At 45.4% G+C, this 16164-nt stretch overlaps 1 long non-coding RNA gene across 1 annotated transcript in view; it reads left to right on the top strand.

The window, feature by feature from the left end:
• LOC149976523 (uncharacterized) overlaps positions 1 to 15758 on the top strand; it is a 95474-nt gene extending 79716 nt beyond the window's left edge. The window contains exon 3 of the long non-coding RNA XR_016487074.1: positions 13367 to 15758. This is a non-coding gene — a long non-coding RNA (uncharacterized LOC149976523). The remainder of the gene's footprint in view (positions 1 to 13366) is intronic.
• Positions 15759 to 16164: the final 406 nt, after the last annotated feature.

Genomic DNA, 16164 nt, shown 5'->3' with positions numbered 1-16164 from the left:
TAGGTACAGTCTCCAATTTCCAAAATTGCAATATGAGCCTCTTGGCTAATAGAGTACAAAGAGAGACAGCCTTCCCTTCCTGGTTATTCCCATCAACTGTACCAAACAGAGCGATCAATGGGTCTGGGGCTAGAACTCTATCGAAGGCTTTAGATAAGTAATCAAAAATGAGAGCCCAGTAAACATGTAACTTAGGACATGTCCAGAATAAGTGGGTCAACGTCCCCTCATCCTGCTTGCACCTCTCACACAGTGGTGAGGTGTCCGGGAATATTTTATGCAGTTTTACTTTTGAGTAATGTAACCTGTGTATCACCTTAAACTGTACAAGGTTGTGTCTGGCATTCACTGAACTGTGGTTTATATTCCTGAGAGCTTCTACCCAGTCCTCATCTGAGATTTCTGACCCAAGTTCTTGTTCCCAAGCAATTTTAATGGTGTCTGTGGATACCTCTATGAGGGCCTATAGCACATCATACAGTCTAGAGACCGACCCTTTTAATAGTGTCTGTGGATACCTCTATGAGGGCCTATAGCACATCATACAGTCTAGAGACCGACCCTTTTAATAGTGTCTGTGGATACCTCTATGAGGGCCTGTAGCACATCATACAGTCTAGAGACCGACCCTTTTAATAGTGTCTGTGGATACCTCTATGGGGGCCTGTAGCACATCATACAGTCTAGAGACCGACCCTTTTAATAGTGTCTGTGGATACCTCTATGAGGGCCTATAGCACATCATACAGTCTAGAGACCGACCCTTTTAATAGTGTCTGTGGATACCTCTATGAGGGCCTATAGCACATCATACAGTCTAGAGACCGACCCTTTGAATGGGGTTCGATAAGGATTAAGCTATCTAATGTAGGACTATTTGGCTTCATGCCATACTGTGGGATATGTGTCCTTACGAAATTCCTGATTTGGAGGTATCTGAAAAAATGTGTTGTTGGCATGTTGAACTTTCCCTGTAATTGTTGAAATGAAGCTAACTGACCATCTATGTATAGATTACCAATTGTTGTGAGTCCAGACCATAACTACAGTACCCTAGAGGACTCCTGTATCCAGACCATAACTACAGTACCGTAGAGGACTCCTGTATACAGACCATAACTACAGTACTGTAGAGGACTCCTGTATCCAGACCATAACTACAGTACCGTAGAGGACTCCTGTATCCAGACCATAACTACAGTACTGTAGAGGACTCCTGTATCCAGACCATAACTACAGTACCGTAGAGGACTCCTGTATCCAGACCATAACTACAGTACCCTAGAGGACTCCTGTATCCAGACCATAACTACAGTACCCTAGAGGACTCCTGTATCCAGACCATAACTACAGTACTGTAGAGGACTCCTGTATCCAGACCATAACTACAGTACCGTAAAGGACTCCTGTATCCAGACCATAACTACAGTACTGTAGAGGACTCCTGTATCCAGACCATAACTACAGTACCGTAGAGGACTCCTGTATCCAGACCATAACTACAGTACTGTAGAGGACTCCTGTATCCAGACCATAACTACAGTACCGTAGAGGACTCCTGTATCCAGACCATAACTACAGTACCGTAGAGGACTCCTGTATCCAGACCATAACTACAGTACCCTAGAGGACTCCTGTATCCAGACCATAACTACAGTACTGTAGAGGACTCCTGTATCCAGACCATAACTACAGTACTGTAGAGGACTCCTGTATCCAGACCATAACTACAGTACCCTAGAGGACTCCTGTATCCAGACCATAACTACAGTACTGTAGAGGACTCCTGTATCCAGACCATAACTACAGTACCCTAGAGGACTCCTGTATCCAGACCATAACTACAGTACCGTAGAGGACTCCTGTATCCAGACCATAATTTCCTGACGGGCCACCCCCAGGTGGTGAGGGTAGGTAACAACATCTCCACCCCGCTGATCCTCAACACTGGGGCCCCACAAGGGTGCGTTCTCATCCCTCTCCTGTACTCCCTGTTCACCCACGGTTGTGTGGCCATGTATGCCTCCAACTCAATCATCAAGTTTGCAGACGACACTACTGTGTTAGGCTTGAATACCAACAACGACGAGACAGCCTACAGGGAGGAGGTGAGGGCCCTCGGAGTGTGGTGTCAGGAAAATAACCTCTCACTCAACGGCAACAAAACAAAGGAGATGATCGTGGACTTCAGGAAACAGTAGAGGGAGCACCCCCCTATCCACATCGACGGGACAGTAGTGGAGAAGGTGGAAAGTTTCAAGTTCCTCAGCGTACACATCACAGACAAACTGAATTGGTCCACCCACCCAGACAGCATCGTGAAGAAGGCGCAGCAGCGCCTCTTCAACCTCAGGAGGCTGAAGAAATTGGCTTGTCACCAAAAAAACTCACAAACTTTTACAGATGCACAATCGAGAGCATCGTGTCGGGCTGTATCACCGCCTGGTACGGCAACTGCCAACATACTGATTCAACTCCAGCTCAATTTAATAATGGAAAATGTATGCAAAAAATGTATCACTAGACAATTTAAACATTGCCACTTAATATAATGTTTACATACCCTACATTACTCATCTCACATGTGTATACTGTACTCAATACCATCTACTGCATCTTGCCTATGCTGTTCTGTACCATCACTCATTCATATATCTTTATGTACATATTCTTCATCCCTTTACACTTATGTGTATAAGGTAGTTGTTGTAGAATTGTTAGGTTAGATTACTCGTTGGTTATTACTGCATTGTCGGAACTAGAAGCACAAGCATTTCGCTACACTCGCATTAACATCTGCTAACCATGTGTATGTGACAAATACCGTAGAGCGTATCCAGGCTCACAAAGCCATGCAGGGAAGGGCATTAATATTTTGCATTATTTTAATTAGAAGTTAATTAGGAATGAAATAATTATATGTTAGTGTGTTTCCCTGTAAGCTCTAATCAATAAGTTAGAACATAATGAGTTCCTGTATTATAATACAACAACAATAACACTGTAAATAAGGAGGACAACATACAGCTGAGAAGTGTGTGGGTGGGTGTTTAGATGTGCATGTTTAGATGTGTGTGTGTGTGGGTGGGTGTTTAGATGTGTGTGTGGGAGGGTGTGGGTGTTTAGATGCGTGGGGGTGTTTAGATGTGTGTGTGTGTGTGGGGGGGATGTTTAGATGTGTGTGTGTGTGTGTGTGTGTGTGTGGGGGGGTATTTAGATGTGTGTGTGTGGGTGTTTAGATGTGTGTGTGTGTGTGTGTGTGGGTGTTTAGATTTGTGTGTGTGTGTGGGTGTTTAGATGTGTGTGTGTGTGTGTGTGTAGGTGTTTAGATGTGTGTGTGTGTGTTTGTGAGTGTTTAGATGTGTGTGTGTGTGTGTGTGGGTGCGTGTTTAGATGTGTGTGTGGGTGGGTGTGTGTTTAGATGTGTGTGTGTATGTGGGTGTTTAGATGTGTGTGTGTGGGTGTGTGGGTGTGTGGGTGCGTGTGTGTTTAGATGTGTGTGTGGGGGTGTGTGGGGGTATTTAGATGTGTGTGTGTGTGTGTGTGGGGGTATTTAGATGTGTGTGTGTGGGTGTGTGGGGGTATTTAGATGTGTGTGTGTGGGTGTGTGGGGGTATTTAGATGTGTGTGTGTGTGTGTGTGTGGGTGGGGGGGGTGTTTAGATGTGTGTGTATGTGTGTGTGGGTGGGTGGGTGTTTAGATGTGTGTGTGGGTGGGTGTTTAGATGTGTGTGTGTGGGTGCGTGTTTAGATGTGTGTGTGTGGGTGTTTAGATGTGTGTGTGTGGGTGTTTAGATGTGTGTGTGTGTGTGTGGGTGCGTGTTTAGATGTGTGTGTGGGTGCGTGTTTAGATGTGTGTGTGTGGGTGCGTGTTTAGATGTGTGTGTGGGTGCGTGTTTAGATGTGTGTGTGTGAGTGTGTGCGTGTTTAGATGTGTGTGTGTGGGTGCGTGTTTAGATGTGTGTGTGGGTGCGTGTTTAGATGTGTTTAGATGTGTGTGTGTGCGTGTTTAGATGTGTGTGTGGGTACATTTTTATAAGTGTGTGTGTGTGTGTGTGTGGGTGGGTGCGTGTTTAGATGTGTTTGTGTGTGGGGGTGCTGAAGTTAATGCTAATGTTATTGGTAAAGCCAATGCTGAAGTTAATGCTAATGCTATTGCAGTCAGAGACCAGCAGGCTATGTTCATTGGAACCATGAGGACGTTTGGACCTCTGACCTCCACTATAACACCTGACAACTATGACATTGTTTGATCAATAGTTACAACCATCTATATGAAACGCCTTTCAAAGCAATCACACATACAAACACTCACGCACAAACAATCACATTCGCGCACGTACACACACACGCACAAGCGCACGCACACACAAAAGTCTCCAGTCCTGTCTGACCTCTCTCTCCCTGTCTACATCTGTCACACCCTGATCTGTTTCACCTGTCCTTGTTATTGTCTCCACCCCCTCCAGGTGTCACCTGTTTTCCCCAGTCTATTTAATCCTGTGTTTCCTGTCTCTGTACGAGTGTATTTATCCCTGTGTTTCCTGTCTCTCTGTACCAGTGTATTTATCCCTGTGTTTCCTGTCTCTCTGTACCAGTATATTTATCCCTGTGTTTCCTGTCTCTGTACGAGTGTATTTATCCCTGTGTTTCCTGTCTCTCTGTACCAGTGTATTTATCCCTGTGTTTCCTGTCTCTCTCTACCAGTGTATTTATCCCTGTGTTTCCTGTCTCTCTCTACCAGTGTATTTATCCCTGTGTTTCCTGTCTCTCTGTACCAGTGTATTTATCACTGTGTTTCCTGTCTCTCTGTACCAGTGTATTTATCCCTGTGTTTCCTGTCTCTCTGTACCAGTGTATTTATCCCTGTGTTTCCTGTCTTTCTGTACCAGTGAACTTATCCCTGTGTTTCCTGTCTCTCTGTCCCAGTGTATTTATCCCTGTGTTTCCTGTCTCTCTCTACCAGTGTATTTATCCCTGTGTTTCCTGTCTCTCTCTACCAGTGTATTTATCCCTGTGTTTCCTGTCTCTCTGTACCAGTGTATTTATCCCTGTGTTTCCTGTCTCTCTGTACCAGTGTATTTATCCCTGTGTTTCCTCTCTTTCTGTACCAGTGAACTTATCCCTGTGTTTCCTGTCTCTCTGTCCCAGTGTATTTATCCCTGTGTTTCCTGTCTCTCTGTGCCAGTGTATTTATCCCTGTGTTTCCTGTCTCTCTGTACCAGTGTATTTATCCCTGTGTTTCCTGTCTCTGTACCAGTGTATTTATCCCTGTGTTTCCTGTCTCTCTGTACCAGTGTATTTATCCCTGTGTTTCCTGTCTCTTTGTACCAGTGTATTTATCCCTGTGTTTCCTGTCTCTCTGTACCAGTGTATTTATCCCTGTGTTTCCTGTCTCTCTGTACCAGTGTATTTATCCTTGTGTTTCTCTGTACCAGTGTATTTATCCTTGTGCTTCTCTGTACCAGTGTATTTATCCCTGTGTTTCCTGTCTCTCTGTACCAGTGTATTTATCCCTGTGTTTCCTGTCTCTCTGTACCAGTGTATTAATTCCTGTGTTTCCTGTCTCTCCGTACCAGTGTATTTATCCCTGTGTTTCCTGTGTTTCCTGTCCCAGTGTATTTATCCCTGTTTTCTGTCTCTCTGTGCCAGTTTGTCTCGTATGTCCAAGTCAACCAGCGTGTTTTTCCCACTACTCCTGCCTTTTCTGAACTCTATTTGCTAGTCTTCCCGGTTCTGACCCTTGCCTGTTTCTGGACTTTGTACCCACCTGCCTGACCATTCTGCCTGCCTTGACCTCGAGCCTGCCTGCCACTCTATACCTCCTGGACTCTGAACTGGTTTTGACATTTTTGCCTGTCCACGACCATTCCCTTGCCTACCCCTTTGGATTAATAAACATTGTTAGACTCCAACCATCTGCCTCCTGTCTGCATTTGGGTCTCACCTTTTGCCTTGATACACATCCCTCAGTCTCCTATCCTGTCTGACCTCTCCCTCCATGTCCACATCCCTCAGTCTCCTGTCCTGTCTGACCTGTCCACATCCCTCAGTCTCCCCCTCTCTCTCCCTGTCCATACGGTCTGTGTGACCTGTCTGTATGTAAACTAATAGATGTCTAGAGGACTGTTAACATGTACTAATAGATACCTAGAGGGCTATTAACATGTACGAATAGATACCTAGAGGACTGTTAACATGTACTAATAGATACCTAGAGGACTATTAACATGTACTAATAGATACCTAGAGGACTGTTAACATGTTGTACTAACATATACCTAGAGGACTGTTAACATGTTGTACTAACATATACCTAGAGGACTGTTAACATGTACTAATAGATATCTAGAGGACTATTAACATGTACTAATAGATACCTAGAGGACTGTTAACATGTACTAATAGATACCTAGAGGACTGCTAACATGTATTTATAGATACCTAGAGGACTGTTAACATGTACTAATAGATACCTAGAGGACTGTTAACATGTACTAATAGATACCTAGAGGACTGTTAACATGTACTAATAGATACCTAGAGGACTGTTAACATGTACTAATAGATACCTAGAGGACTGTTAACATGTACTAATAGATACCTAGAGGACTATTAACATGTACTAATAGATACCTAGAGGACTGTTAATATGTACTAATAGACACCTAGAGGACTGTTAATAACGTACTAATAGATACCTAGAGGACTATTAACATGTACTAATAGATACCTAGAGGACTGTTAACATGTACTAATAGATACCTAGAGGACTATTAACATGTACTAATAGATACCTAGAGGACTGTTAACATGTTGTACTAATAGATACCTAGAGGACTGTTAACATGTACTAATATATACCTAGAGGACTGTTAACATGTACTAATAGATACCTAGAGGACTGTTAACATGTACTAATATAACCCTAAATGACTGTTTTTATGTACTAATAGATACCTAGAGGACTGTTAACATGTACTAATAGAACCCTAAAGGACTGTTAACATGTACTAATAGAACCCTAAAGGACTATTAACATGTACTAATATATACCTAGAGGACTGTTAACATGTACTAATAGAACCATAAAGGACTATTAACATGTACTAATATATACCTAGAGGACTGTTAACATGTTGTACTAATAGATACCTAGAGAACTGTTAACATGTTGTACTAATAGATACCTAGATGACTGTTAACATGTTGTACTAATAGATACCTAGAGGACTGTTAACATGTACTAATAGAACCCTAAAGGACTGTCATTATGTACTAATAGTGTTTGTGGTTTGGGCACTCATGATGATGGATCCAGAGCATATTGAGTGATTGTTCCAAATTCCAGTTTGTTCCACATGTATCTAACCATCATCTTCTTCTTCTGCCTCTTCCTTCTCTGACATGCTGACTACACCGGGCACCGCGTGCATCTGCGTTCCCCATCGTGCTCATGTTGATTTTGTCTATCCGTACACTATCAGCAGCGGGGGGCCGGAAGTAACACAACAAATATGTTTAGACTGCAAATTGACTGCAGGAAGCCTAAACAGATATATTATTTGGCCAAATATAATCATTTGGAGACATTGCCCTTCGTAGGGTGCCGTCTTTCGAATGAGATGTTAAACTGAGTGTCCTGACTCTCTGTCGTCATTCAAATCCCATGGCACTTATTGTATGACTAGGAGTGTTCACTCCGGTGTCATGGCTTAATTCCCAACCTGGCCACATTCCATCATGGCCACCTAATTATCCCCCATTCCTAATTGCCATATGTAATTTCTCACCTCTCCACCTCTTAGCGAATGTGTGGTGAGAATTCTGGCACAAAAATGGTCGCCGTGCATCACCCAGGTGGTGATTCACAAATGGTCGCCGTGCATCACCCAGGTGGTGATTCACAAATGGTCGCCGTGCATCACCCAAGTGGTGATACACAAATGGTCGCCGTGCAGGTCGCTGTGCATCACCCAGGTGGTGATTCACAAATGGTCGCCGTGCATCACTCAGGTTACACATCGATGGTGGATGAGGTGTTTCCCACTACTATGTAAAGCTCTTTGATTACCTTCAGGAAAGCGCTGTACAAATCCAGTCACTCTTAATGCATTCGATCACAAATGTATCTCTGTAATGCATGGCCAAATTTGGGAACAGATTTGCAATATAAAAATAACTTGCAGCTGTTTTTCCAGACGAGTCTCTTTTATCCAATAATGAAAATTCAACAACAACAACAAAAAATACACTATATACGTACATACGCATGTGTACACCCCTTCAAGTTAGTGGATTCTGCTATTTCAGCCACATCAGTTGCTCACAGGTATATACTATTGTGCACAGTAGAATGGCCTTACTGAAGAACTCAGAGACTTTCAATGTGGTACAATCATAGGATGCCACCTTTCGAGCAACAACGGCTCAGGCGCGAAGTGGTAAGCCACACAAGCCCACAGAACGGGACTGCCGAGTGCTGAAGCGTGTAGCTTGTATAAATCGTCTGTCCTCGATTGCAACACTCACTACCGAGTTCCAACCTGCCTCTAGAAGCAACGTCAGTACAATAACTGTTCGTCAGGAACTTCATGAAATGGTTTTCCATGGCCGAGCAGCTGCATACAAACCTAAGATCACCATGGGCAATGCCAAGCATTGGCTTGAGTGGTGTAAAGCTTGCCACCATTGGACTCTGGAGCAGTGGAAACATGTTCTCTGGTGTGATGAATCGCACTCCATCATCTGGCAGTCTGACGGACAAATCTGGGTTTGGTGGATGCCAGGAGAATGCTACCTGCCCAAATGCATAGTGCCAACTGTAAAGTTAGGTGGCGGAATAATGGTCTGGGGCTGTTTTTCATGGTTCAGGCCCCTTCGTTCCAGAGAAAGGAAATCTTAAGGCTATAGCATACAATGACATTCTAGATGATTCTGTGTTCCAACTTTGTGGCAACAGTTTGGGGAAGGCCCTTTCCTGTTTCAGAATGACAATGCCCCCGTGCACATTGCTCTTGTGGCTGAATGGAAGCAAGTCCCCGCAGAAATGTTCCAACATCTAGTGGAAAGCCTTCCCGTAAGAGTGGAGGCTGTTATAGCAGAAATGTTCCTACATCTAGTGGAAAGCCTTCCCAGAAGAGTGAAGGCTGTTACAGCAGCAATGTTCCAACATCTAGTGGAAAGCCTTCCCAGAAGAGTGGAGGCTGTTATAGCAACAATGTTCCTACATCTAATGGAAAGCCTTCCCAGAAGAGTGAAGGCTGTTATAGCAGCAATGTTCCTACATCTAGTTGAAAGTCTTCCCAGAAGAGTGGGGGATGTTATAGCAGCAAAGGGGGAATGGACGCCATACTAATACCCATGATTTTGGTATGAGATGTTTGAAGAGCAGGTGTCCACATACTTTTGGCCATGTAGTGGAACAAATAAAACAGCACTTTCAACAATCAACAAAATAACATTTGAAAAATGGAAATACTAGTAATTTTCTTGCAAATTTTCTCACATGAATATTGGCTTTGGAGGGTTTCTGTATATAAAAAAGCATACAGCACACATGCTATTCACATTCAGCTTGCCAGCTAGCTAGTGAGCTTCATACCAGGGGATGAACATCGGGTTGTTATACTTCACCTGGTCTTCTCTCTCCAGACCGCATCTCTCCAGACCGCATCTGTCCAGACCGCATCTCTCCAGACCGCATCTCTCCAGACCGCATCTCTCCAGACCACATCTCTCCAGACCGCATCTCTCCAGACCACATCTCTCCAGACCACATCTCTCCAGACCACATCTCTCCAGACCGCATCTCTCCAGACCACATCTCTCCAGACCGCATCTCTCCAGACCGCATCTCTCCAGACCACATCTCTCCAGACCACATCTCTCCAGACCGCATCTCTCCAGACCACATCTCTCCAGACCACATCTCTCCAGACCGCATCTCTCCAGACCACATCTCTCCAGACCGCATCTCTCCAGACCGCATCTGTCCAGACCGCATCTCTCCAGACCACATCTCTCCAGACCGCATCTGTCCAGACCACATCTCTCCAGACCGCATCTCTCCAGACCACATCTCTCCAGACCACATCTGTCCAGACCGCATCTCCCCAGACCGCATCTGTCCAGACCACATCTCTCCAGACCACATCTGTCCAGACCACATCTGTCCAGACCACATCTGTCCAGACCGCATCTCTCCAGACCGCATCTCTCCAGACCACATCTCTCCAGACCACATCTCTCCAGACCACATATCTCCAGACCGCATCTGTCCAGACCGCATCTGTCCAGACCGCATCTGTCCAGACCGCATCCTTCCAGACCGCATCTCTCCAGACCGCATCTGTCCAGACCGCATCTGTCCAGACCGCATCTGTCCAGACCGCATCTGTCCAGACCACATCTCTCCAGACCGCATCTGTCCAGACCGCATCTGTCCAGACCGCATCTGTCCAGACCGCATCCTTCCAGACCGCATCTGTCCAGACCGCATCTGTCCAGACCGCATCTGTCCAGACCGCATCCTTCCAGACCACATCTCTCCAGACCGCATCTGTCCAGACCGCATCTCTCCAGACCGCATCTCTCCAGACCGCATCTGTCCAGACCGCATCCTTCCAGACCACATCTGTCCAGACCACATCTCTCCAGACCGCATCTCTCCAGACCACATCTCTCCAGACCGCATCTCTCCAGACCACATCTGTCCAGACCACATCTCTCCAGACCACATCTGTCCAGACCACATCTGTCCAGACCACATCTGTCCAGACCACATCTCTCCAGACCACATCTTCTTTCACTGGATCCTTGTAGAATTTTGCAGACTGGTCATATAAAAGTGTGTACTTCTCTACTTCCACGATAAATCTCTCCACATCGATCTTTCAAGCACCCATGTTGGCTGTTGTTTACAGGAAGTATGGGAAGTATGCTCATTGTGAGAACCAATTAATTTATGGGTGAGGCGGGACTTGCAGCAAGCTGCCATCGTGCGCATGTTGATTTAGTCCATCCGTACAAAACGGGATCAGGACACGCAGGTTGAATATCAAAACAACCTCTGAACCGACTGTATTCATTTAGGGATCAGTCGAAAACACATGAAACATTCATGGGCATTTATTTAGCTAGTGTCAGTAATACTCCCTCTCTGGCCTCTAGGTCAACAGACAGTTGATTATTACACACACCTGTCACAATCGTCATGCGCACCAGCACTTATTGACACTCACCTGGACTCCATCACCTCCTTGATTACCTGCCCTATGTATGTCTCTCCCTTTGGTTCCTTCTCTATATATGTCTCTCCCTTTGGTTCCTGCCCTATATATGTCTCTCCCTTTGGTTCCTTCCCTATATATATGTCACTACACATGGTTCCTTCTCTATTTATGTCACTCCCTTTGGTTACTTCCCTATATATGTCACTCCCTTTGGTTCCTTCCCTATTTATGTCACTCCCTTTGGTTCCTGCCCTATATATGTCTCTCCCTTTGGTTCCTTCCCTATATATATGTCACTCCCTTTGGTTTCTTCTCTATATATGTCACTCCCTTTGGTTCCATCCCTATATATGTCACTCCCTTAGTTCCTTCCCTATTTATGTCACTCCCTTTGGTTCCTTCTCTATTTATGTCACTACCCTTGGTTCCTTTCCTATATATGTCACTCCCTTTAGTTCCTTCTCTATTTATGTCACTCCCTTTGGTTCCTTCCCTATATATGTCACTCCCGTTGGTTCCTTCCCTATATATGTCACTCCCTTTGGTTCCTTCCCTGTTTCTTGCTTTGTTTGTTCATTTATTAAATGTATTCACTCCCTCAACTTGCTTTCCGACTCAGAGTACATCGTTACAGCCAGAAACAGATAGTGTTAACATAAATTAAATTATATAATTACAGAATAACGCCTCACCTAAGGGAAGCATCAGGGAGTCTTTGTTTATATGGCTCGTCTCACTCCCACGCCTCAACCGGCTCGTCTGACTCCCACGCCTCAGCCGGCTCGTCTGACTCCCACGCCTCAGCCGGCTCGTCTGACTCCCACGCCTCAGCCGGCTCGTCTGACTCCCACGCCTCAACCGGCTCATCCGACTCCCACGCCTCAGCCGGCTCGTCTCACTCCCACGCCTCAACCGGTTCATCCGACTCCCACGCCTCAGCCGGCTCGTCTCCCACGCCTCAACCGGTTCATCCGACTCCCACGCCTCAACCGGCTCGTCTCACTCCCACGCCTCAACCGGTTCATCTCACTCCCACGCCTCAACCGGTTCATCCGACTTCCACGCCTCAGCCGGCTCGTCTCACTCCCACGCCTCAACCGGTTCATCCGACTCCCACGCCTCAGCCGGCTCGTCTGACTCCCACGCCTCAACCGGCTCATCCGACTCCCACGTCTCAACCGGCTCGTCTCACTCCCACGCCTCAACCGGTTCATCTCACTCCCACGCCTCAACCAGTTCATCCGACTTCCACGCCTCAGCCGGCTCGTCTCCCACGCCTCAGCCGGCTCGTCTCACTCCCACGCCTCAGCCGGCTCGTCTCACTCCCACGCCTCAGCTGGCTCGTCGGGCTCCCACGCCTCAACCGGCTCGTCTCACTCCCACGCCTCAGCCGGCTCGTCTCACTCCCACGCCTCAGCCGGCTCGTCTCACTCCCACGCCTCAGCCGGCTCGTCTCACTCCCACGCCTCAGCTGGCTCGTCGGGCTCGTCGTGTTGCGTCCGCGAGTGTTGCTGATCACACCACCCGTGTTGTGGTGTGATCAGCAACGCTCGCGGACGCAACACGGGTGGTGTGATCAGCAACGCTCGCGGACGCAACACGGGTGGTGTGATCAGCAACGCTCGCGGACGCAACACGGGTGGTGTGATCAGCAACGCTCGCGGACGCAACACGGGTGGTGTGATCAGCAACGCTCCCTCCCTCCCTCCCTCTCTTCCACTCTTATCTCCCTCCCTCCCTCTCTTCCACTCTTATCTCCCTCCCTCCCTCCCTCCCTCCCTCCCTCCCTCCCTCCCTCCCTTCTTATCTCCCCTCCCTCCCTCCCTCTCTTCCACTCTTATCTCCCTCCCTTCCCATCTCCTTCACTCCTCTCCTCTCCCTGCCTGGCTGCCATGTACTCTCTCCACACACCTGCCTTGTCTAGACATAACACATGCAGGCATGCAGACATGCACGCTCACACACACAACCTTCATTTGTTTGTTCCTCTCCTCCAAGACACAGTCAGTGAGACAGTACTGATTAGTGACAGACAAACCTCTTCTCTCATCCCCCCACCTCTCTCTCTCTCGTTCTCTCTCTCTCTCTCTCTCTCTCGCTCTCTCTCTCACTCCTTTCTCCTCTACTCTCCAGGACCAGTGCAGTGAAGCAGCAGGGCTAACAGCAGACCTGACTATAGAGTTGACAGACCAGTGTGAGGAGATCAGTGATAGGCTGTTGATTCTGGAGGATGACCTCCAGACAGCCATACAGAACAAAGACCCGGCACTCACTCATATCCTTTACCTCTTACTGTAGAAAGAGATATCATATGTTTTTCTCTTAAAAGATTTCTGTCAAAATTATTGGCACCTTTTAAATATTCTTATTAATAAAGAGATGTAAATTGAATCTACATTAAGTTAATTTCAGCGTAAAGGAACCCTATTGTTGGCCTTCCATAGCTTCCTGTTCCACTGCTTCCTGTTTCACTGCTTCCTGTTTCACTGTAGTATAAAAATGAAGCAACACGCCTGTAAAATCCCTTCATCATCCATCATCATCGAAAAGGCAAGGAACTCACAAACGAAAAGCAACAAAATGTTGTTGACCTTCATACATCAGGCAATGGGGGAAAAAAAGAAGTGAAAACAGCAAATATACAATTTAACGCTATTATGGAAACAATTTAGAAGTTTGAAACCAAAAAGATGGTTAGAGAGAAATACGATTCTATTTGCGACTTATTTCCATTCGCAATGTGGATTCATTTCCCTTTGTAATGAGGACTCATTTCCCTTCCGTAAAGGACACGATGGGAGACAGAAAGCTGGCTTCAAGCACAAGGCACAGCAGGTGTTTATTTGTAAAGGACCACAGGAGGAGGCAGGTAGCTGGGTTCAGGGGCAGGCAGAAGGTCATACAAAATGGGTCCAAAAAGGCAACAGTACAGGCAGGGAAAAGGCTAGTATTGTCATCCGGGAGATCAGGCAATAGGTTGATAACAGGAAATCCGGCTAAAGTACAGGCAGGGAATAGGCAAAAGGCATCGTTAGTGAGGCAGGCAAAAACTATCATACACAGCAGGAGTAAACCACGGAGAAATCAGAGCTCTGAAAGACGTGTGCCACAAAACAAACAATAACTGAACTAAATAGTGTGTGATGATGACATATAGGTATGTGAACAGGTGATTAGAATTCAGGTGATTGGGATCTGGAGAGTGAGCTGCGTTCAGGGGATCTATGTGTTTGTGAGTTGGAAGCAGACTTTACATCTTCGTAATGAGGATTCATTTCCCTCGTAATGAGGATTCATATCCCTTCGTAACAAGGATTAATTTCCCTTCGTAATGAGGATTTATTTCCCTTGTAATGAGGATTCATATCCCTTCGTAACAAAGATTAATTTCCCTTCGTAATGGGGATTAATTTCCCTTCGTAATGAGGATTAATTTCCCTTCGTAATGGGGATTAATTTAGCTTTGTAACGAGGATTAATTTCCCTTAGTAACGAGGATTAATTTCCTTTCGTAACGAGGATTCATTTCCTTTCGTAATGGGGATTAATTTCCCTTCGTAACGAGGATTAATTTCCCTTCGTAACGAGGATTAATTTCCCTTCGTAACGAGGATTATTGTCCCTTTGTAACGAGGATTATTGTCCCTTTGTAACGAGGATTAATTTCCCTTCGTAATGAGGAAGCTGATTGGAAAGAAAATATTACTATGCATTTTTTTTCTCTCCGTCTCTTGGCTCCTATACACAGAGTTTATTAAAAGAGAGGGGAAGGTAATATTTCAATGTTGAGTCTAGTAGGAGAAACCTTGTTCTGTATGTATGTCAGAGCTCATTCCTTGCACGAGGCCTGACAAGACTATTCCCACTATCTACCTGTCCCAAATTATCAACAATATTATTTGGTTCTAGAAATGAATCTTCCCAAAGGAGCCGGGGAAAGACACAGACACAAATACAGATATAGAGACTGACGGAAATGGACCCAGACCCCAGACGCAGTCCAGCCCCATAGCCCAGTGGCAGTTCTCTGTCTACATGTGTATCTAAAACATTTGGACATGCTGTAGGATAAGGGCATGTTTTTTACAGAGTACTCAGATACCGATTTAGTAAATGGAACAGAAAAACAGTCCACTGTGCCTGAATCAGCTTATTGTCTGAGATGGCGTAACCATGGTGACCAAAAGGCCAAACCACTCTTCCTCTCGGGCTGGAATCCTTCAACCTATCATGAAAGGATGGATGAGGATGGAGAGGCGACAGTCGAGAAAGAGAAGGAGAGAGACAGATTCATGGATGGATACTACACTTTAGAGACATGTTTTTGTTAAGGTCCATAAATGTACAGAATTTACAGATTGTCAACATTATATTGAACATCATCTTTACATTGTCATCAATATAAAACTTTCCAGCTTTTGTTGAAGGACCTGAAATTACATATTTTTACTTAATTGTGTCCGTTCCTAAACTTACAGATACATGATGTCATCTTTACATTTGACGGCACCTGTAGAGATACAGAAAATTATATTAGTCCTGTGGTGTCCAGATACAGAACATTATATTAGTCCGGTAGAGATACAGAACATTATATTAGTCCTGTGGTGTCCAGATACAGAACATTATATTAGTCCGGTAGAGATACAGAACATTATATTAGTCCTGTGGTGTCCAGATACAGAACATTATATTAGTCCTGTGGTGTCCAGATACAGAACATTATATTAGTCCTGTGGTGTCCAGATACAGAACATTATATTAGTCCGGTAGAGATACAGAACATTATATTAGTTCTGTAGAGATACAGAACATTATATTAGTCCTGTGGTGTCCAGATACAGAACATTATATTAGTCCGGTAGAGATACAGAACATTATATTAGTCCTGTAGAGATACAGAACATTATATTAGTCCTGTAGAGATACAG

Source organism: Oncorhynchus mykiss, chromosome 16, assembly GCF_057628025.1.
Source record: "Oncorhynchus mykiss isolate SJ-2025 chromosome 16, ASM5762802v1, whole genome shotgun sequence".
In the NCBI taxonomy this organism is placed as follows: Eukaryota; Metazoa; Chordata; class Actinopteri; order Salmoniformes; family Salmonidae; genus Oncorhynchus; species Oncorhynchus mykiss.
The sequence above is the reverse complement of the archived record's forward strand: the minus strand, read 5'-3'. Positions and strand labels throughout refer to the sequence as shown.